Source organism: Dasypus novemcinctus, chromosome 14 (assembly GCF_030445035.2).
Source record: "Dasypus novemcinctus isolate mDasNov1 chromosome 14, mDasNov1.1.hap2, whole genome shotgun sequence".
Classification (NCBI taxonomy): Eukaryota; Metazoa; Chordata; class Mammalia; order Cingulata; family Dasypodidae; genus Dasypus; species Dasypus novemcinctus.
This window is the reverse complement of record NC_080686.1, coordinates 63137958-63161990: the sequence shown is the minus strand read 5'-3', so window position 1 is coordinate 63161990 and position 24033 is coordinate 63137958. Positions and strand designations below refer to the sequence as shown.

General features: G+C 40.0%; 1 protein-coding gene across 37 annotated transcripts in view; it reads left to right on the top strand.

Moving 5' to 3' along the window:
• RNF19A (ring finger protein 19A, RBR E3 ubiquitin protein ligase) overlaps positions 1 to 24033 on the top strand; it is a 94406-nt gene that overhangs the window by 21616 nt on the left and 48757 nt on the right. For 8 of the 37 annotated variants that reach the window (XM_058275805.1, XM_058275797.2, XM_058275791.2 and 5 more), the window contains exons 2-3: positions 12313 to 12369; positions 12956 to 13053. The exons of 16 other annotated variants lie outside the window; for them this stretch is intronic. The gene's annotated coding sequence lies outside the window, so the exon portion shown is untranslated. Of the gene's footprint in view, positions 1 to 12312; positions 12370 to 12955; positions 13054 to 15595; positions 15655 to 24033 lie in introns of those variants that run through there. 13 more of the 37 variants (XM_058275811.2, XM_058275796.2, XM_058275799.2 and 10 more) reach the window with 4 other exon arrangements.

Sequence of the window (24033 nt, the reverse complement as noted above, 5' to 3'; positions counted from 1 at the left end):
CCTTACATTTTTACAGTCCCCCCATTAAACATTCTACATACATTCAGCATCAGCTCCCCTTCTCAAAACACATTTCCTAGTATCCTATAGTCCATAATTTAGCTCCATGAGTTTACTCATTGTATTTAGTTTATACTAGACTATACAATATTTGTCCTTTTGTGTCTGGTTTATTTCACTCAGCCTAATGTCCTCAAGGTTCATCCATGTTGTCATATGCATCTCGAGTTCATTTCTTATTTCAGCTGAATAGTATTCTGTCATATGTATATATCACATTTTGTCTATCTGGTCATTGGTTAATGGACACTTGGGTTGTTTTAATCTTTTAGTAATTGTGAATAATGCTGCTATGAACATCAGTGTGCACATGTCCTTGCTTTCAGTTCTTCTGAATATATTCCTAGTAGTGGAATTGCTGGCTCATATGGGCAGTTCTATATTTTGCTTGGTCTTTTTATTGTTGAGTTTTGCATGATCTCTTTATATGACAGGGAGATCAAACCTTTATTGAATATGTGATTTCCAAAAGTTTTATCCCAATAAGTAGGCTGCTTTTTCACCTTCTTAATAAAATCATTTGAAGGAGAAAGTGTTTAATTTTGAGGGGGTCCCATTTATCTACTTTTTCTTTTCGTTTCTTGTGCTTTGGGTGTAGGTTTTTGGTTTTTTTTTTTCCTACCCCCCCCCCCATTGTCTGCTCTCTGTATCCATTCCCTGCGCATTCCTCTGTGATCGCGTTCCTCTGTGACCGCTTCCATCCCTATCAGGGGAACCGGGAATCTTTGTTTCCCTTTGTTGCATCATCTTGTTGTGTCGGCTATCTCCGTGTATGCGGAACCACTCCTGGGCAGGCTGCACCCCCCTTCACGCTGGGCAGCTCTCCTTATGGGGCGCACTCCTTGCGCGTGGGGCTTGCCTACACAGGGAACACCCCTGCGTGGCACGGCACTCCTTGCGAGCATCAGCACTGCGCATGGGCCACCTCCACATGGGTCAAGGAGACCCGGGGTTTGAACCGAAGACCTCCCATGTGGTAGGCGGATGCCCTATCCATTGGGCCAAGTCTGCTTCCTGGGTGTAAGGTTTAAGAAACCACCACTTTCCACATGATCTTGAAGATGTTTCCCTACATTTTCTTCTAGTTGTTTTATGGGGCTGAATTTTATGTTTAGGTCATTGATCCATTTGAGTTTTTCGTTTTTGTAAAAGGTATCCCATGCAAGGTGCATGGGGATATATGCTTCCCTTACTGGTCTTGTTGCTTCAGTTTCTGTCTGATTTGTCTGTGACTTCCTCTCTCCTGAGCTTCTTTACAGCTTTTTCTCTGTGTATTTCTGCTTTCAGTCCTCCAGTTATAAACTATCCAGCAAGAGGGCCAAAACCCACCTAGGGTCATGTCTTACTGAACTAATGCAGTCAAAGGCCCCCACACCCACAGAAATGGCTTCCCTTCAATAATATGATCTTTCCTGGGATCCACAAAAAAGCCTCAAACTTAGAATTTAGTATAAAATTTTAGTTTTTATTTTTATTTATTTTTTTGTTGGTACCAGAGATTGAACCTAAGAACTTGTACATGGCAAAGCAGGTGCTCAACCACTGAGTTACACCCATTACCCTAGTAGAAAATTTTAGAGATATGGATTTCACTGAAGCCTGTCCATTTATTAGCTCTTATTTATAAGCATTTTATCCTTTTCCAATAACCTTTTGTTGTGCCTATTATATTTTTATTTGGTTAACAGGCTGTAAAGGAGCTATTTAGTAAGTCAGAGTTTTTCTGAAAGGTGAGTGCTCATAATGCTATTTGGACAGTGACAGTTATGCCCAGAGCAGGCTTTATTGCTTCGGTATCTGAATTTGGCAGCCGTCTTCAAGAATAGATTTATTAGAGGAAAATGTGTCATTTTCACATTTAAGGTCAGCCAGTGTGGCAGTCTGGTATTGTTTATGAATCTAAAAATAGATATTGAATTGTGTTTGAAAGTGGTCTGTTTCTTTGGGTATATTAGACTGTATTAGATTCAGAGGTTCCACTTTTACTTTATTAAATCAAGATTAGGGCTTTTATTTGACCACATCATTAAGTTGTGCAGGATTGAGTCCCCACCCCTTTGGTGGGGATAAAACAGACTCTTACATGGAAGTAAACACAGAGAAGAAGAACACATAGGAAGAGACAGCTCATCCGATAGGATCCTGTGGCCCCAGGAAGAGAGATGAGCCTGATAGTCTACAGCTGATCTCGTGAAGAGACCAGAGCAGCTGAGTCTGGAAAGAAATGAGCCTCCAGAAAGAAATGAACCTCTAGAAGAGAGACGATCCCTGTGCCAGCCTACAGCTGAGATTGGAAGAAGCTGGGACCATAGAGCCTTGAGAGGAAGAAGGAAGGCTGAACCATTTCAGACATTGCCCGCCATCTTGCATTAACATGTGGCAACAGATTTACGGGTGAGAAAGTACCTCTCATGGTACCTTGCATTGGACTCTTCTGGCCTGGCAACTGGAAGCTTCTACCCCAAATAAATGCCCTTTATAAAAGCCAACAGATTTCTGGTACTCTGCATCAGCATCCCTTTGACTGAGTAATACAGCCAGTTAAATAAGTCTTATAAGAATATAGAATATGAATGATGTAATTTAAAAATAACTTTAAACATTTAAATAACTTTTTTGATCATAGAAAACTTCATTATCATGAAGTTTTGTGATGTATCTCTTTTAAGAAAAGGCATATGAAAACCCTAAAGATACTGTTCCAATTTTATAAAGCTCTATTTACTTTGGGCCAAAATTAGCTTGTATGTAAATTTATCGTTTCTAATACATCATTTCCAGTTATAGTCTTGTCAAAGGATGGCTTGTGATTATTCTTGTTTTGGGTAGCCAAATACTACGTTAAATTGCAGATAGTGGCATATAACTTTGATGGGTGGTTTGCAGCTCTGTATTTAAGAGATGCTATATTTCCTTTTCTCACTGTCTTCAGGAACTTAATTTAATAATAGAGATGGCTAGAGAAAGCAAAGCCAAAACTGTAAAATTTTGAGAATTTCCCCCTCCATCTTTCAGAATTGGTTCCTCAAGTTATGCATGGTGAGCTAAATGAATGTTATCTACACTAGATCATTTGAATATGTAACTGTTGATTCCTTTTTGTATAGTTCAAATTATCTGTCTAAATGTTACTGTTTAAGAAAACCATTGACACTTTGAAAAATAGAGTTCTATCAAAAGCATTTTTGGTTTTTGTAGGAGCTCAGGACCAGGCTCCCCCTCCTTCAAGGAGACAAAGCTTGCAGCACATAGCTGCCTGCATGACCAGGACATAAATTTAAGATTAATGGCCCTCCCCAGAGGGGAAAAAATGTACAGATGGCATCATAGACTGTAATTTTCTCCAGACTGTACACTTATCCCATTTGTGTGCTTCTTTAACTCTAGCAGAAACTCTTCTGGAATGTCTTTGTTCTGAGACCCTTTATATTTCCTTCATTTTCCCACCTCTTCGTGGAGCACTATCCTTATTCTCCAGAACGCTGCCTTTGGAGACTCTCTCCTCATCATAAGTTCCAATAAAACCTATGTCTTAACTCAATGTTGAGTGCGTTTCATTGGTCTCGTGGCTGCACCAATCCATGTCCTTAAGGAGTTGGGTTGAAACAATTGGTGAGCCAGCCAGGAGACCAAGAGACCACCGACAGTAGCGGGCATGAGCTCAGGGAAAGGAGAGTCAGTGGGAGAAATCCCAGGTTGGCAACTCGAGCAGATATACTGACTGTGCTATAGTAGGTAGCAGAGCAGCTGCACTTAAATAAGAAGGGAGACCACCAGATAGCAGCAGCTATCACATGGCCCCGGTTAGGAGCCTTATAAGTGGCTACTGAGGCAGAACAAGTGGAAAGGACCTATGTGTGCTGTTTAGAAGAAGAGTTAAAGCTAGAAAGGGATATGTGCCTGGCACAGGCAGAGCTAAGGAATTCTTTAACTGATTACCTGCACCAAGTTGATAATCAATCAGAAACCCTGGCTTGTAGATATGCTTGGGTTAGGGGCCTCAGCCAGCCTCAAGTCCAGGTCCAGAGGAGATTAACCACTCCTGGATGGGACTGTAAGGCATGGGATCCTATGAACTCCTCAGTTGAGAGGAAAGAGGAAGACGAGGTAGAAGAAAATGAGGAACCCCGTGGGCATACCCTGTAATATAACAGAAGTGGAAGTAATTACAAGATCAGCTCCCTGGAGTCCAACAGTTCCAACCTCCAAAGCAGAAGTTACATGCAGCTATGAGAGACTGTACTGCTGCTGAGTTGGATGATTTAGGGCAAAGGTACTGGCAGAAAATCTAGAGAGTCCCTGCCTAACTGGCTTCTGAGATTTTGGGACACTGTAGTGGAAGGAGTTGTACTGTCTGGGTGGAAATGAGCAAACTGGAATCCATTAACAACTACCCTTCTCTACATCAGTGTTTATATACCACCTCTAGTGAAGCAAAAGCTGTGGTACTGCTGGTACGGTTGGTTGTTAGATTCAGGGCTGCTTGGCTTAATGAGGGGGGCATATCCCATGCGACCCTTCATTGACAGTCTTTGGAAGAGTACAGGATGTTATGTGGGGATTGGGGTTGAAACATGTTATTTATGCTACCAGTTTTGTGGGGCCTGATGCGGAAGCTTTTACTGCAGGGGTGAAAGAGACTGTGCTATATACTGCTCCTGACCGTTTTTATGGACCTCTGTTGTCAACCTGTGTTACAAGCTGCGCAGGCCATTGCAAACTTAGGGGAATTGGAAAGGCTGTGGAGAAAGGGGGGTAGGGTCCTGCTGGCAGGAAAAAGCTCTGGGCTGAGAGGACTTGATGGTTCTAGTTGTGTGTTGAGTAAGCAAATGTGGGTAGATCTTCCTACCGCAGGCACTGAGCTAGAAACAATAGACAGGCAGCCTAACACTGTTTTAGTAAAACTCTGGAGTAAGCTCTCTCAGGACAAGAAATTTACAACTGTCCCCTCAGAATGCTGGGAGAGAAAGGAAAATAGGAATAAAGCTGCCGTCCAAACTCCAGGAACCTTCTGTTCTCTCAGCGGGCACCCTTCTCCTTACTGTAAGGAAGGGCTTAAGATCCCAGGATAAGAACAATAACTGGTGACCCAGGGGATCAGAGGCCACATATAGAGTTAACTATTTATTGGTCCCCTATTAATCAGCAAAGGGTGTTGGCTTTAATTGTACTTTAACTCATGGCAAAGTAGCACACAAACCAGTGCTGACTGTAAACGGCTATGGGGAAAAGCAATTTATGCTAAGCAACAAAATTTAGTTTTACACATATGGACCTTTACCTCCCCAAATGTATACAGTGTATATTTCCCCTATACCCAGATTTATTTTAGGAATTGACTTTCTCTGGAGTGCCACATTACAGACTACCAAAGAGAAATTCTGCCTCCAATACAGAGTAATAAAGGTGATGCTAAAGGGTCAAGCTAAATGGTCCCCAGTTAAGGTGCCCTAACCCTGAAGAATTGTGGCAACCAAACAGTACAAACTCCTGAGAAGACAACAGGAAATTACTGCTACAATTAAGTAATTAGAAAGGGTGGGAGTATAACCACCCACAGTCCTATCAGTAGTGCTGTGGCTAGTACAAAGCCTGATGAAACATGGAGCATAACAGTAGATTATCGTAAATTAAATAAAGTAATACCACCTTTGTATTCAGCAGTCATAAATATCCAGTTATGTCACTATCACTTTGTTTAAGATCTTGTTGATCCTTTTTTTAGCAACCTCTTAGACAAGTCAAGTCAACATCATGGGAAGGCCAACAACAGACTTTTACAATCCTTCCCCAAAGCTATGTGCATAGCTCAACCATATGTCATGGCCTTGTGGCAAAGGATCTGGTTGCTTGAAAGACACCTGTGATTAACCCTATTTCATTGTATATGATATGTTAACCAGTAATTCTCTTTCAGAATTAAAAGCTTCAAAGACAATAGTATCTTGAAAGGCAGGGTGGGAAATCAGTTGGGATAAGCTGCGAGGCCCTGGCTGCTCTGTCAAACTCTTGGTTGTTGTTTGGTCTGGTAAGACAAAGACTATACGTACCTCTGCTGTAATTGATGAAGTACAATGTTTTCCCACACCACAGACTCCAAAACCATTAATGGCCTTCCTGGAATTGTTGGGAGTACTGGAGACCATTCACCCCTCATTTAGCTCAAAAATTAAACCATTGTATATGCTAATGAGGAAAGGTCATACCTCAGAATGAAGGACCCCCAGCAGGCTGCTTTTAAAGAAGCAAAGAGGGCAATAGCATAAGCTCAACCATTGAATCAGGGTGGACCCTGATTTTACCCTTTGAATTGAATGTGGCCAGCACTGATGTTGACTTTGGGTAGAGTTTGTGGTAAAGGTAGCATTCCAAACAAGTACCCCTTGGGTTTTGGTCACAATTGTAGAAAGATTGGATTTTAAAAAGCAACTATGTGCAGCATACCATGCCCTATTGCAAGTGAGGGCTTTGATGTGGGCTATGGGTGGGAGGCTCTTTGTCTCTTCAGAGATAACCTAAACTATCTGTGACTTGTGGGTGTGGGATGATAAAAGGCTGCAGTCCTGCCCTTAGTGACCATGGCAAGGACTCCAGTCCCAGGAAACAGTTTAACAATGCAAGGTCTATAAACTTTAAGTATTCAGGGGAAATGCAAACCGAATATGCTAAAAGCTTATCTAGAATGCCTGAGGTCCATGCTAAAAGCTTACCTAAGATGTGGAAGATATATATGCTAATTCAAGCCTATTGAGAACTGAAACAAAAGGACCATTTGGCCTTTCCTCTCTGTATAAAAGGGATTAAAAAATCTTGTTAGGGCCTGGGGATTGAAACAGAAAGCTCCGGAGTCCAGCCAGCTGTCAATAAACATTTTTCCTTCTCAAAATCATTCCTGAGTCCTGGCCTCTCTCTACGCAAATAATTGAACCTGTCTCAAATTCTACAACAGCTTAACCCAAAAGTACCTAGTCACTCGGAAGACTGCTGTCCTACCCAGGGGTGGATTGTGAATATTGGGAACAAGCCTCACTCTGGTAGTACACAATTAAGTATCTTAACAGTGGAAAGCTTACCTGCTACAGTGCAGTGTCTTCAATTCTAGCCCATTAAGCACTGAAATGCATGAGATCCTAGGCCCCATGTGTTACATGGAAGATTCTTCAACCCAAGTCACAACCCCCAAGGTGACCATTGAAGTGCCCATTAAAGAAGGCATAGACAGTTCTAGAGAATTCATGGTACATGGATGGTTCAGCTAGTGAATAGCCTCCTGTGTCAATGACTGTGGCTGTGCAGTCTAGTACTAACATTATTTGGTAAGAAACAGGCACCATGCAAAGCAGTCAGTGGGCTGAACTAAAAACCATAGGGATGATTCTAGTATGTGAACCTGGGAACACATTAACAATCTGTACTGATGGGCAGTAAACAAAGGCCCTACTACCTGGATGGTACCTTGGAAACAGGAGCAATGGACTGTTGTGGGGGAAGGGATCATGGAAGGACACCTGGGATGCCTGTCAGCAGCTGACAGGTAATTGCCTATCATGTCCTTACCCACTCCTCTAACACCCTTCTCAGGAATGTTGAGGCAGATGCCCTCATAAAGGTCCGGAGCTGTACCACTGAGATACAAAAAGTGGCAGAGTGGCTCCACAGGAAAAGTGGACATCGTGGCTACCAGACCCTGTGGTGCCAAGGTCAGCATTCCAGCTGCCTGTCACTCACCAGCCAGCAGCTTGTGGATATCACCCATAAGTATCCCTTGTGTTCCCTCTGGTAACTCCAGCAATTACCTCCCTGGATGGGACATATTAGGCAAAGGCAAGTGGATTACATTGGCCCCCCCTGCTCTGAGAAGGGGCAGGGTATGCTTGCATTGTCGCAGACAGCGACATGAAATTTGTTGGCCTTCCTAGTAGGAAAAGCCAACCAATGGGCCAGTATTCACTGCTTAGAAAAAGTGAGTGCCCTATACCAGATTCCAGCCCAAATTGACAGTGACCAAGGAACTCCATTTACTGGTCACCTTAAGCAGTCTTGAGCTATGGGTCAGGATATTTTTTAGACTTTCCTCTGTTTACCCTATAACCCCACCTGAACAGACCTTATAGAAAGGATGAATTGCCTTTTAAAAAAATAAAAGGCGATAAGGAATTTTTACAATGGACTAAGGCCGTATCCAGTCTTTTTTTTTTTTTTTTTTAAGATTTTTATTTTTTGTTTATTTCTCTCCTTCCCCCCCAGTTGTCTGCTCTCTGTTTTCATTCGCTGTGTGTTCTTCTGTGTCCGCTTGTATCCTTATCAGCAGCACCGGGAATCTTTCTTTTTGTTGCGTCATCTTGTGTCAGCTCTCCGTGTGTGCGGCGCCATTCTTGGGCAGGCTGCACTTTCTTTAATGCTGGGCGGCTCTCCTTACGGGGCGCACGCCTTGCACATGGGGCTCCCCTTTGTGGTAGGGCACTCCTTGCATGCATCAGCACTGCACATGGGCCAGCTCCACATGGGTCAAGGAGGCCGGGGGTTTGAACCACGTACCTCCCATATCGTAGGCAGACACCCTATCCATTGGGCCAAGTCTGCTTCCCTGTATCCAGTCTTAACCCATTTAAATTCAGCACAGCAGGCTGCATCCCCTGCTCCAGTTGGAATGCAAACAGCAGGACCAACGCAGGTGTTCAAAATACAAGTTAAAGGGCCAGCTGCCCTATAGCCCAAAAAGGGAAGTGATAATAATCCTTTGTTGCCTATGCCTCAAACTGTAAAAGCTAGGGAAAATGAGGTCCTTTCACCATGGTACTGGCCTAAGCAGCCTTGCTGGTTGGGAATCTTAAGCACATGGATATAGGAGTCACCCAAAGCTTTGTTATAAGACCACATTTTATACAAAAAATGCTAGTAAAAATCTTTATTAGTAATCTAGGGTCTCCTTTTCTTGCTGGGGCCCTATACGTGTCTATGTGGACTCTCCTTATGCCTAAACTAGTCTTTGATGTTACTGTAGAAAACTCAAAAAATTTAGAAAGGAAAATGTATAGTATCGGAAGCTTCCTCATAAAACTCCCAATGTTGGGTTTGCACAGACCTACCATCCTTGGGTGCTGCTGTCCTTCCTTAAACTGTGACTCTTGCAGATTGAACAGCATAGAACACTTTGCTGGCATGGCAGAGTATAATGCATCAACGAGTTTGAAATGAGACCTTTCCCTTTAAGACAACTCCACCTGCCGTCTTATAATGAGACTCATAATTGTATTTTTCCCTTGTAAGGGAACAAGTGAAGGTCTTTATTAGGATGTGTATATAATGTGGTTTAGGATAATTAATGGCTGAATCTGTCCCCCTACATCACATTGCCCCTGACTGCCCAGAATGACAAAAGGGTAAAAAGGCAAAAAGTTTAACAACTTCTGTTACTCCAAAAGACAATATAGTTATAGATGTTAGATAATACAAGCATGCTTTCTTAATTGTAGGACTATGTATAAAACAAAAAATTTCCCATTTAAGAATACATGTCAGTATTATTATTGACATTCACAATGTAGTGCTACCATCACCACCATCCATTACCAAGACTTTTTCATGATCTCAAACAGAAACTCTATACATATTATGAGAGAGCACCCCATTTCCCTCCATTCCCCTGGCTCTCTAATCTACCCTCTGTGTTAATTTGCTTATTTTAGATATTTTACATATGTGGAATCATACAGTATTTGTCTTTTTGTGTCTCTCTCATTTCATTCAACATAATGCTTAAAGGTTCATCCATGTGTGGCATGTATCAGAACCTCATTTTTTGATGGCTGAATAATATTCCATTGTGTGGAATATTACCATATTTTGTTTATTCAGCTGTTGATGGACACTTGTATTGTTTCCACCTTTAGGCTATTGTGAATATTGATCCTATGAACAATAGTGTACAAGTATTTGTTCCAGTCACTGTTCTCAGTTCATTTGCTCAATTCTTCTTCTTTTTTTTTTTTTTTTAAATAAGGCACCAGAGTTTGAACCTGGCACCTCATATGTGGGAAGCAGGCACTCAACCAACTGAGCTATACCTACTCCCAGCTGAATTCATTTATTAGCTCTCATATTTTTCTTGTAGATTTTTCAAGCTTTTTTATATATGTCATCCTGCCATCTGTATTTAGGGATAGTTTTACTATTTCCTTTCCTCTTTGGATACTCTTCTTTCTTTTTCTTGCCTTATTGCCCTGGCAGGACTTCCAGTGCAATGTTGAATAGCAGTGGTGAGAGTAGGCATCCTTTTAGGGGAAAAGCTTTCAGTCTTTCACCATTAAGTATAATTGTTAGGTGTGGGTTTTTTATAAATGCCCTTTATCATGTCAAGGAAGTTTACCTCTATTCCTTTTTTTAAAAATGGTTTTATTATAAAGGGTGTTGTATTTTGGCAAATGCCTTTTCTTCATCAATTGAGCTGATCATGTGGGGGTTTTTACCCTTCATTCTATTAATGGTGTGTTACATTGGTTTTCTTAGGTTGAACTATCCTTGCATTCCTGAGATAATTCCATTTGGTTATAGTGTATAATCCTTTAACATCCTGTTGGATTCAATTTGCTGGTATTTTGTTGAGGATTTTTGCATCTATATTCATAAGAGAAATTGGTCTCATTTTCTTTTCTTGTGATGTCTTTATCTGGATTTGGCTTCAGGTTAATGCTGCCCTCATAGAATGAGGGAAGTGTTCTTTCATCTTCTTTGAAGAGTTTAAGGATTGGTGTTAACATTTTTAAATATTTGCTGTCATTCACCTGTAAAGCCATATGATTCTGGACTTTTATTTGTTGGGAGGTTTCTTTTGTTTTTGTTTTTTGTTTTTAAATTATTGTTACAGGTCTTTTTCTTCTTTAGTCAGTTTTTCTAATTCGTATGATTGAAATGATTGCTAGTTCGTCTAGATTACCTCATTTACTGGTGTACAACTTGTCCATCCAGTATTTTTCTTAAAGCCTATCAATTTTATTGATGCATAATAATAAAGAATACAGTTCATCCAAATTTACAATCAGTGGAATTTGATATAATCACCTAGTCATGCATTCATCACCTCAAGCATCATTAGAGCATTTTCATTATTTCAGTGATAATGTTAATAAACAAAATCAAGGTAAAAAGAAAATTTTATACCACTCATGCTGTCTTTGTTTCCCTGTTGTATATAGCTGCTATATCTGGCTATTCTTGCACAATTACTTATTTATTAACCAGCTTTATTGAGATATTTTCATATACCATACGATCTATCCAAAGTGTATTATCAGTAACTGTTAGGATAATCAGAATCATGTGCATTCATCACTGCAAAAGACTTGAGAACAGTTTCATTAACCCAAAGAAAAACTCCACACCCCTTAGCAGTCCTTCTTCAGGCTACATAACCACTAATCTAACTTCATTTTTATAAATTGATTTATATTTACATTTTATGTAAATGGAATCATACAATATATAGAACTTTGTGTCTGGTTTCTTTCAATTAACATAACTTCTTTTTTGGTCTGATATTAACATCTTACAGCGTTAACATATGTTTGTTCAATTTCAAGGATAAACAGTCTTATATATGCAAATTTACCCATATTCATATTTCACATGTGGTTTTACTGTGCTGTAGAGTTCCATGTTACATTTTTTGTCTTTCCTTTTAGTAATATACACGACCTTAGACTTTCTCTAAACCCTTTCATACCCACACAATAGCACTGTTAGTTACATTATGTTGGGCTTTGACCTTTTCTATTCATTTCCATAAATTAACACACATACTTTTTACTAGTTCTGCCCAGGTTAACCCTCAGCTTTCCATTCTCTAACCTCATTCTATTTTTTAGTGACCCATATTCAAGTTATTAACTCCATGAGATTACAAAATATATTTAGTTCATAGTGCAGTCATAACAGTATTTGTCCTTTTGTGTCTGATTTGCCTGATTCCACATAATGTTCTCCACGTTCTTCCATCTTGTCATATGCTTTATGACTTCATTTTTTCTTACAACTGCATAATATTCCATTGTGTGTATATACCACATTTGTTTATCCGTTCATTGGTTGATGGATGCCTGGGTTGTTTCCTTCATTTGGCCAATCATAAATAATGCTGTTATGGACAGTGGTGTGCAGAAGTCCGTTTGTGTCACTGCTCTCGGTTAGTTCCTCTGGGTATATACCTAGTAGTGGTGTTGCCACATCACATGAGTCTATATTTAACTTCCTCAGGAACTGCCAGAGAGTCCTCCACGTGGTTGTACCATTCTACATTCCCACCATCAGTGAGTAAGTGTTCTTATTTCTTCACATTCATTCCTGCACTTGTAGTTCTGTCTTCTTAGTAGTGGCCATTCTGATAGGTGTGAAATGATAATTTCATTGTAGTTTTGATTTGGATTTCCCTAATCACTAGTGGCATTGAGCAGTTTTTTCATGTGTTTTTGCACCATTTATATTTCTTCTTTGGACAGACGTCTGTTAAATTCTTTTGCCCATTTTTTAATCAGGTCGGTTGTCTTTTTATTGTTAAGATGTTGCATCCCCGTATATATCATAGATATTAAACCCTTATTGGATATGTGGTTTCCAAATATTTTTTCCCATTGAGTTGGCTGCCCTTTTACCCTTTGGGCAAAGTTCTTTGAGGTACAAAAGTGTTTAATGCTGAGAAGGTCCCATTTATTTTTTGTCGTTGCTCGTGCTTTGGGTATAAGGCCCAAGAAAGCACCACCCACCACAAGGTCTTTAAGATATTTCCCTCAATTTTCTTCCAGTAGTTTTATTGTCCAGGCTTTTATATCTAGGTCTTTAATCCATTTTTAGTTGATTCTTATATATGAAGTGAGATATGGGTTCTCTTTTATTCTTTTAGTTATGGATATCCTGTTCTCCCAGCACCATTTGTGGAAGAAACTTTTTTCTTATTAACATGGTTTTGGAAAGTTAGTAAAAAACCAGTTGACCATAGAGGTGAGTGTTTATTTCTGGATTTCCAATTCTATTCCACTGACCAATGTATCTATCTTTATGCCATTACATGCTGTTCTACTATGTAGCTTTGTATTATGTTTCAGGGTCAGGCAGTGAAAGTTCTCCTACATTGCTCTTCTTATTAGAATGCTTTAGGCTATTTGGATGTACTTTACCTTCCAAATGAATTTGGTAATTGCCTTTTCTATTTCTGTAAAGTAGGCTGTTGGAATTTTAAAAATTCATCCCCTTTCCCCCCTCCATTTGCACTCACTCTCGGCTCTCTCTGCTTGTTGTGTACTCATCTTTTTTTTTTAAGAAGGCACCAAAGTTGGGACCTCCCATGTGGGAGGGACACGCTTAATCACTTGAGCCATCTCCGCTCCCTGCTTGTTGTGTCTCTTATTGTGTTTTCTTGTTGTGTCTCTTTGTTGCATCAGCTTGCCGTCTTGCTCATCTTCTTTAGGAGGCACCAAGAACCTAACCTGGGACCTCCCATGTGGTGGGTGGGTGCCCAGCTGCTTGAGGCACATGGACTTCTTGCTGTTGGAATTTTGATTGATAATGCATTGAATCTATAAATCAGTTTGGGTAGGATTGATGTCTTCATGATATTTAGTTCTTCGAATCCATGAACACAATTCCTTTTGATTTGTTTAGATCTTCACTGATTTCTTTTAGCATTGTTTTGTTGTTTTCTACATGTAGGTCATCCTCTTTTCTTCAGGTAACTTGAGTCCTACATATTTGAGTCTTTTTGTTGCTATTGTAAATTGAAAATTTTCCCTGATTTCCCCCTCAGATTGCTCAATACTAATTTACAGAAACATTACTGGTTTTTGTGTATTGATCTTGTTTCCTGCCACTTTGCTGAACTTGTTTAATAGCTCAAGTAGCTTTGTGGTAGACATTTCAGAATTTTCTAAATATAGTATCATGTCATCCACAAATACAGTTTTACTACTTTTCCTATTTGGATGACTTTTTTTCCCTTGTCTAATTGCTCTAGCTAGATCTTCTAGCACAATGGTGAATAACAGTGGTGACAGTGGACATCCTTGTCTTGTTCCCAATCTTAGAGGATAAGCTTTCAATCTTTCCCCATTGAGGCGGTGGACTTGGCCCAGTGTTTAGGGCGTCCGTCTACCACATGGAAGGTCCACGGTTCAAAGCCCGGGCCTCCTTGACCTGTGTGGAGCTGGCCCATGCGCAGTGCTGATGGTGCGCAAGGAGTGCCATGCCACGTGTGTCCCCCGTGTAGGGGAGCCCCACGTGCAAGGAGTGCGCCCCTTAAGGAGAGCTGCCCAGCGCAAAAGAAAGTGCAGCCTGCCCAGGAATGATGCCGCTCACACGGAGAGCTGACACAACAAGATGACGCAACAAAAAGAAACACAGATTCCCGTGCCCCTGACAGCAACAGAAGCAGACAAAGACGACGACGCAGCAGATAGACACAGAGAACAGACAACTGGGGTGGGGGTGGGGGTGGGGGTGGGGGTGGGGGGGGGAGGGAGAGGAGAAATAAATAAATAAATCTTTAAAAAAAAATCTTTCCTCATTCAGTATGATGTTCAGTGTAGGTTTTTCATATATGCCTTTTACATATTGAGGCATTTTCCTTCTATTCATATCTTTCGAAGCGTTTTTATCAAGTAAGGATACTGGATTTTGTCAGGTGCCTCTTATGTTTCAAACGAGATGATAATGTAGTTTTTCCTTCAATTTGTTAACAGTATATAATGTTAAATTATTTCTTACATTAAACCAGTCTTGTATACCAGGAATAAATCCCTCTTGGTCATGATGTGTCTTTTGATATGCTGTTGGATTCTCTTTGCAAGTATTTCTTTGAGAGTTTTTGCATCTATATTCATTAGAGAGATTGGTCTGTAATTTTTTTTCTTGCAGTGTCTTTGGTATTAGAGTGATGTTGGCTTCATAAAATGTTTTGGATAATTTTCCCTCCACTTCAATTTTTTGGAAGAGTTTAAACAGGATTGTTGTTAATCCTTCTTGAAATCCTTGATAAATTCACCTGTGAAGCCATGCAGCCCTGGACTTTTCTTCACTGAGAGATTTTTGATGATTGATTAAATCTCTTTAAGTGTGATTGATTTAAATTCTTGTATTTCTTGTAGTTTCAGTGTAGGTTGTTTGTTCATCTCTAGGAATTTGTCCATTTCATCTAGGTTGTCTATTTGTTGGCATAAGTTTCACCTAATTTCCTCTTGTGATCCTTTATTTCTGTGCAGTCAGAACTTCCCCCCTTTCTTTCCTGATTTTATTTATTTGCATCCTCTCTCTTTTTTTCTTTGTTAATCTACCGAGGAGTTTGTCGATTTTTTTATCTTCTCAAAGAACCAGCTTTTAGTTTTGTTAATTTTTGCTATTGTTTTTTGTTCTCAGTTTCATTTATTTCTGCTCTAATCTTTATTATTTCTTTCCTTCAGTTTGCTTTGGGAGTGGTTTACTGTTCTTTTTCTGGTTTTCCAGTTCTTCAGTTAGATCTTTGATTTTCGCTCTCTCTGCTTTTTAAATATAGGTTCTTAGGGCTATAAATTTCCCGCTCAGGACTGCCTTTGCTGAATCCTGTAAGTTTTGGTAAGTTGTGTTCTCATTTTCATTCATCTCAATATATTTAGTCATTACACTTACGGTTTCTTTTTTGACCCACTGATTATTTAGGAGTGTGTTGTTCAGCCTCCACACATTTATGGATTTACCTCTTTCCTGTCTGTCATTGATTTCCAGTTATACTCTATTATGATCTGAGAACATGCTTTGTATAATTTCTATCTTTTTATATTTATTGAGATTTTCATTGTGACCTAACATGTGGTCTATCCTGGAGAAAGATCCATGAGCACTTGAGAAGAATGTGTAACTCACTGAGTTTGGATGCAATGTTCTGAATATGTCTGTTATGTCTAATCTGTTTAGTGTAGTGTTCAAATTCTGTGTTTCCTTGTTGATCATCTCTCTAGTTGTTATATCTAATAATGTGAGAGGTGTGTTGAAGTCTCTAACTTTTATTGTAAAGATGTCTATTTCTCCCAGAGTTGGCCAGAGATTGCCTCATGTATTTTGGGGCACCCTGGTTAGGTGCATAGTTATTTATGAGTGCTATTTCTTCCTGATGGATTGTCTCTTTTTTTAAAATATAATGGCCTTCTGTATCTCTTATAACTTTTTTATGCGTTTAACGTCAGTTTTCTCTAATATTAGTTTAGCTTTTCCTTGCTCTTTTTTTGGTTACTGTTTATGTGGAGTATCTTTTTCCTTTCACTTTCAGTCCATTTGTTTCCCTGGGTCTAAGGTGAGTCTCTTGAAGGCAACATATGGGTGGCTCATTTTTAAAAAATCCATTGTCAGCCTATATCTTGATTGGGGAATTGAATCCATTCACATTCGATAATATTACTATAAATGCATTATTTACTTCCACCATTTTATTGTTTGGTTTTCATATGCCATATCTTATTTTAATCTGTATTTTCACTCTTTTGATTATCCTTTTTCTGCTGTTTTTTATTCTTTACTGTCCCTCAAGCCTCTTCTTCTTCTTTCCTGTTCTCAGGCTTCCTTTAGTAATTGCTGCAAAGGTGATTTTTATTTTTTTAATGGACTCTCTTAATTTCTTTTTTTCTGTGAATAATTTAAACTCAGACTTTCAGATTTGAATGACAGTTTTGCTGGATAAAGAATTCTCAGCTGACAGTTTTTCTTTCAGTATTCTAATTGTGTCATCGCACTGTCTTCTTGCCTCTACAGTTTCTGATGAGAAATCTGTAGTAAGTCTTCCTAGGCATCCCTTGTATGTGATGGTTTGTGTCTCCGTTGCTGATCTCAGAATTTTCTCTTCATCCTTGTTTGACACTATGAGTAGTGTGTGTCTTGGAGTAGATCCAGTCACATTTATTCTGATTTACTCTATTTCAAGTATATTGTGCTTCTTGGACATGATTTCTTTCATGAGAGTTGGGAAGTTTTCAGCTGTTATTTCTGCTCTTTTTTGCTCCTTTTACCTTTTCTTCTCCAACTCCCATGTGTGTTGTTGCTCTTTATGTTATCATTCAGCTCTTTGAGCCCCTGCTCAATCTTTTCTCTCTCTATTCTTTTCTCTCTCCAATTTCAGCTGTTCTGTCTTCAGTATCACTTATTTTTTCTTCTATTATTTGAGTCTGCTGTTGCATGCTCTAATGTGTTTTTCATCTCACCTATAGATTTTTTCATTCCCATGTTACTTTTAAGGTTTTCAGATTCTTCTTTGTGCTTTCTTAGCATCTTCTTGGTGTAGTTTATCTCTTTAGCCATGTTGTGTTTCAACTCATTAATTTGGTTTTGGAAATTTGTGTGTATCCTGATGACTTGTCTCAATCCTGTATCTCTTTTGGAACTTTGATATATTCCTTTTATTGTTTCCTTATCTTCCATTTTCTTAATAATGGCTCGTTAAGTTTTGCTAATATTAGGCATCTGATTATAATGGTGAATTTACTTTCTTAGGGATTTAGTGGTAAGAGGCTGGGTATTATTGCTGTTCTTTGATTCTTGGTTCAGCCTTCTGGGTCTTTAGGATTGTCCTGTTAGTTGCTCAAAAGTGGTCTTTGGACCCAATAATGGAGTTGACCCTCATCCTAGGGCGTTTGTGTAGGAGGCTGTAAAGGCCAGAAAAAGCCTCTCATTTACTTTTAATTTCCTGCTGTGCACTTACTTGGTCTGCCAGCACATGGCACTCTTTGGCTGCCCTCTCAGTTCAGTGCAGGGTGGAAGTGTGTTTACTGCATCAGGGACTATATCAGTGTGGTAGAGAATCTTGGCCTGGAGGCTAAGAGCCTTGTAATTCAAATTTTGTCAGAGATAGTTCTCCAGCCTTCACTCGTGCCTCCTTCCTTTTCCAGGGTAGGAAATAATTCTACTTCCCTCTGCATCTTCAACAACCAGTCCTGGTCAGTAGAGAGAGACAATATCACATCTCTTGTCCTGGGTCTCTTTAGTCTCTTGCTGGCTCCCAAGGCAAACAATGGCCTGGCCCACTCATCATAGATGGGCTTGTGTGTCACAGCAGGCCAAATTTGTGGGTCAATAGCTGAAGCAGCCTTAGACTGTGTCCCTTTATCTCTCCTTTCCTGGGGAGGTGTGTTCTCAACAATCAGTCCCAGTTAGTAAAGAGGGAGATTGGGAAATTTAGTTTCTTGCTGGCTCCCAAGGCAAACAGTGGGGTGGCCCCACCTGGCCTGTAAGCGTTCCTGGGACACAGCAGACCAAATTTGTGAGTCAAAAGCTGAGTCAGTCTTTGGCTGTATCCCTTTCTTTGCCATTTCCTGGGGTCTTGGATCCCTGGGGCTCCCTTTGTCTGTATATGCCAGCCCCAAGACCTGAGAATTCGAAAGTGTCTATAGTGAGGGGTAGGTTCCAGCAGCAGCAGTTGCCAGTTTTACTTCACAGTTTTACCATCACAATTCTTTTCTCTGTCCCTCTTTCTTTTGGGTGATTTCCAGCCTTCCTCTTGTGTCCTAAACCCTAGAAGATTTCTTCCCAAGCCATTGATGCCTATCCTCTAGCTATTTTTTTGGGAGTGAAGAGAGTCCCATGTCTTTCTAGTACACCGTCTTCATAGTATATTACTTTATAATACTGTGAATTTTTGTAAGGTCAGTAGAATTGCCCCAATTTCTATTTCTGATTTTAGTTACTTGCATGTTCTTCCTTGTTTCTTTGCCAGTCTTTCCAAAGGTTCATTAGTTTCATTTATATTTTCAAAGAACCAGCTTTTGGTTTCATTGATTCTCTGTTTTCTATTCTTTATTTCAATTATCTACACTCTAATCATTATTTCCTTCCTTCTGTTAACTTTATAATTATTTTGCTCTTATATAGTTTTCAAAATGCAAAGTTCATTGATTGTTTCTTCTCCCTGTTTAAATCTGTTGAACCACTCTACTGATTTTTTTTTTTCTTTTATCTGTGTTACTGTTCCTTTTCTTCCCAGCACCAAAATTTCTGTTTGGTTCCTTTCTAAAATTTTTCTTTATTGAATTTCTCCTTTCGATCATATATTATTTTCCTATTTTCCTTTAGTTCTTTGTCTCTGTTTTCCTTTAGCTCTTTGAAAGTATTTAGGAGAGATGACTTAATTTTTTTTGTTTTTGATTGTTTTTAGAGGGTACCAGTGTTTGAACCTAGCACCTCATACATGGGAAGCAGGCACCCAACCACTGAGCTACATTCACTCTACAGACTTAATGGTTTTGATTAGGAATTCCAATGCAGGGATAGTTTCTGTTGTTTGATTTTGTTCCTTTGAATGAATCATCTCTTTTTGTTTCTTGTGATTTTTTTTTGTTGTTGTTGAAGTCTGAACATGGAGTTTTTGATGTTTGTCTTACTTAGTTTGCTGGCAGCTGAAAAAATACAATACTATGGGTTGCTTAATAGGAATTTTTTGGCCTTTTAGCATTTCTTATAGGGCAAGTCTAGGGTGATGAACTCCCTCAGCTTTGGTTTATCTGGGAATGTCTTAATCTCTTCCTCAGTTTTGAAAGAGTCTTGTTAGATATGTACTTGTTGATGGTGGTTTTTGCTTTTAGCACTTTAAATATGTCATCCCACTGCCTCATTGTCTCCATGGTTTCTGATGAGAAATCAGCACATAATTTTATTGAGGTTCCCTTGAAAGTGACATGTTGCTTCTCTCTTGTGACTTTCAGGATTCTCTTTATCGTTGGCATTTCATCATAGGTTGATCATAACATGCTATGCTGTAGGTTTATTTAGGTAACCTTCTTGGAGTTCATTAAATATCTTGGAAGTATATATTCACGTCCATAAAAATTGGGACATTTTCATCCATTATTTCTTTATTTTCTCTGCTTTCTTTCTCCCACAATGCATATAGTGTACACTTGATGGTATCCCACAGATTCCTCAGACTCTGCTTACTATTCTTTAGTCTTTTTTCTTTTGCTCCTCAGATTAACAAATTTGAATTTTCTTCAAGTTTACTGATTATTCTGCCAGCTCAAATCTGTTGTTGAGCCCTTCTGGAAATTATTTCTCTGTGGTCTTTAACTCTGATTGGTCCCTTTCATAATTTACTCTCTATTGATATTCTTTGTGTTCTTTTGTTTTCCTAATGTCCTTTAGTTCCTTGTTCATGTTTTCCTTTAGCTTTCTGAGCATTCTTAGGAACATTTTAAAAATAAATTCTTTGTCTGTTATCTCCCAGGTCGTCTGGCCCTCGTTGATTGTTTCTAATGTTTTATACTATTTCTTTGCTTGGGCCATTGCTTCCTGTTTCTTTGTATATTTTGTAATCTTTTCTTGAAGCCTGGGTATCTTGATATTTTACTGTGTTTATTGCTGGAATTTAGGCTCTGAGGCATCTGTTCCTTAAGGCTGGCATTCAGCTAATACTAAGATAGAAGTTTCCTTGAATGCCAAGAGCTAACCAAAAAGAAAAGGAAAGAACACACCTCTCCTAGTCTTTGCAGATTCGTCTGTGGGAATGTTCTCTTTCAGAACTTAACTATACAATGACTTTAGGGCAGGGGTCCTTATCCTTTTTTTGTTCCACGGACCCCTTTGCCTGTTAGGTGAAAACCATACTACGTCCTCACTGTATTGTGTATTATTTAATAGATATATCACACCCACACCAATATGTCCCCACAAGAATGTTGAATTTAAATTCCAGTTCACAGACCTCTTTTTAAGAATCCCTGCCTTCGAGAATAGCCTGAGCAGAAAGCACATAGAGTCCTCCCTGGTCCTTTCTGCATGTGCATTTTGTTCTGGGCTGCATTCATGGTCTGTGTTATTTCCCTCTTTATATGGATATGAATGTCCCCTCTCCCTTAGGATACAGTGCTTTCTTATAGTCCTGAGCACTGCACTGTTTGTTCCATAGCTGGCACTCCTTTGTCCCAGGGAGCTGCCATTTGACTGCTCTACAGCATTCTGTAGGAGAGCTCTATATGAACTGCCTCTGCATGCAGTGCAGGTTCTGGGACAAGTGTTCTGTTCAGTCCTTCAGTCTTTCACCAGGCAGATTGGCAGAGACATACTTGCTCTCTGCTCTCTGTTTATGCATGAGGGTTACTCTGCTCATTCCATAATCAGGACCTGACCCACACTGGGAGCTTGGGCCAAGCTTCCCTCCAAGCTGATAAGGGAAAGGGGGAGCCTCTGCCAGGTAAGCTTCTGTGGAGGATTGGAGACCTTGAGAGTCTCACTACACCGTCTTGATTGGGTGGGCTTGCCTTGCAACTTTGATATAATAGAATTGAATTCTCTTTTATCTTCTAAAAGTTTAAAGGTTTTGTGCTAAAAATAAAAGGTGGCATGAACTGTATGTTCAGACAGCTCTTTATACTTTGCCAAGCATTTACAAACACACTTTTCTCATTTGATCCTCATGCCTAATGCCTTTTGAGAAGGGAGGGTTTGTTTTTAAAGGGTCCTATTTTACAGAACTCTATAGAGGAAACAAAAGTTTACAGATTTGTCCAAAGTTACACTGCCATCAAACCTGAGAGTCTTCAGCCTCTAAGTCCATTGTTGGTTACTGTGGCAGTTTGGTATTATTCATGAATTCCAAAAAAGATATTTGATTATGTTTGTAAACTGGTTTGTTTCTCTGGGCATGATAGCCTTTGATTATATTAGATTCACCTGAGATGTCTTTGTTTCAATTAAGATTAGGACTTTGATTTGACCACATCATTAAGGTGTACAGGGTTGAATCCCCACCCCCTTGGGGGGGCGATAAAACAGATTCTTACATGGAAGTAGATACACAGAGAATCAGATACATGAGAAGATAGAGAAGGCTTAATCTTTAGACATGGCAGAGGCCCCAGGAAGAGAAATGAGCCGGATAGTCTACAGCCAGCCTTCTGAAGAGAACAGCTAAGCCTAGAAAGAAATGAGCCCTGGAAAGAGAGAGGCAAGCCTTATGCCAGTCTACAACTGAGATCAGAACAAGCTGGAACCATAGAACCTTAAGAGGAAGAAGGAAGGCTCAACCCTTGTGGACATCACCCACCATCTTACTTCAACACTTGGCCAATGACTTTGGATGAGAAAGTACCTCTTTTGATATCTTGAGTTGTACTAGGGCCTTGTGACTATATGTTTCTACCCCAAGTAAGTACCCTTTATAAAAGCCAGCAGACTTGTGGTACTTTGTATCAGCAACCGTTTGGCTGACTAATACACTTACATACTTTCCTTGAATGAGTTTAAGGGAAGTTTATCCATGCCCACACATGACAGCTATATATGTACTTGGACCTGTGTATACATATACATACATGCATTAGTATTACACTAGTATTAAGACCTATCTTGGGAAACGGACTTGGCCCAGTGGTTAGGGCGTCCGTCTACCACATGGGAGGTCCGCGGTTCAAACCCCGGACCTCCTTGACCCGTGTGGAGCTGGCCCATGCGCAGCGCTGATGCGCGCAAGGAGTGCCATGCCACGCAGGGATGTCCCCCGCGTAGGGGAGCCCCACGCGCAAGGAGTGCACCCCGTAAGGAGAGCCGCCCAGCGCGAAAGAAAGTGCAGCCTGCCCAGGAAGGGCACCGCCCACACTTCCCGTGCCACTGACAACAACAGAAGCGGACAAAGAAACAAGGTGCAGCAAATAGACACAGAGAACAGACAACGGGGGGGGGGGGGGGGGGGTGGCGGGATTAAATAAATAAATCTTTAAAAAAAAAAAAAAGAACTATCTTAAGGAAGTATGTAATCTCTACTTAGAATTTTACCTATTTGTGGAGAACTGTATACTTAAACAGGTTCTATCATTGCTGAAGACTGAATTTTTTTAGTTGTCTCTTAATAAATTATTTCAAAATAAATTTCTGGGTCTGAAGAATATAGCTACCTTATTCTAATTCTCCCACATATATCCTTTCCCTGAAAACTCTAAGATCAAAAATAAGCACAAATAAACCCACACTTTGAGCATTAGGAAACAGAATAGTACGACTTTGAAATTACCTGTCAAGTAGAGAAATAAACCAAATTCTAACAGTGCTTTTACTGCCTGCTGCCACAACTTGTTGACGGAGAGGGGAGGACTGAAGCATGACCAAAAGCGGGCAGTAACTGTAAAGTATAGACCCATGAAGGACAGGAACTACATGTGCTGAGATCCACATTTATACAGCTTTTCCCCTGAGGAAGAATTCATGCTGCATAGAGTACTAGAATTTAAGTAGGAAGCCAGAGTCTCTTTGGCTCAAGGTTCAGGATGAAGTGTTTAGAACTGTCAGAGTGGATGGAAATTTTTGCATAAACCCTGGAAAGGAGGGATTTATAGTAGAATAGCCCTAAAATCTGTGAATAAAGCCCTATCAAATAACCTTAATGTCCCCAGAGCTATGCATGGGAAAGTCCAAGGAGTTTACTGAAAAACAACATCTAGAGGCTGTAAAAGCTAGAGAGTGATTTTTTAAATGAAATTTTATTGAATTATGTCATACATGAAAATACATGAACAATAAGTATATATTAAAATTTGTGAATTTACAAAACAAACATGCATATCATCATACAAGGCTCCCGTACATCTCTCCACCATCACCACTTTGCATTATTATGAAACATTTGTTACAGACTATAAAAGAGCATCATCAAAATGTTACTACTAGGGTGGTGCACTTGGCCCAGTGGTTAGGGTGTCAGTCTACCACATGGGAGGTCCGCAGTACAAACCCTGGGCCTCCTTGACCCATGTGGAGCTGGCCCATGTGCAGCGCTGATGTGCACAAGGAGTGCCCTGCCACACAGGGGTGTCCCCCGTGTAGGGGAGCCCCACATGCAAGGAGTGCGCCCCGTAAGGAGAGCCGCCCAGCACAAAAGAAAATGCAGCCTGCCTGGGAATGGTGCCGCACACATGGAGAGCTGACACAACAAGATGATGCAACCAAAAGAAACACAGATTCCCGTGCCACTGACAATAACAGAAG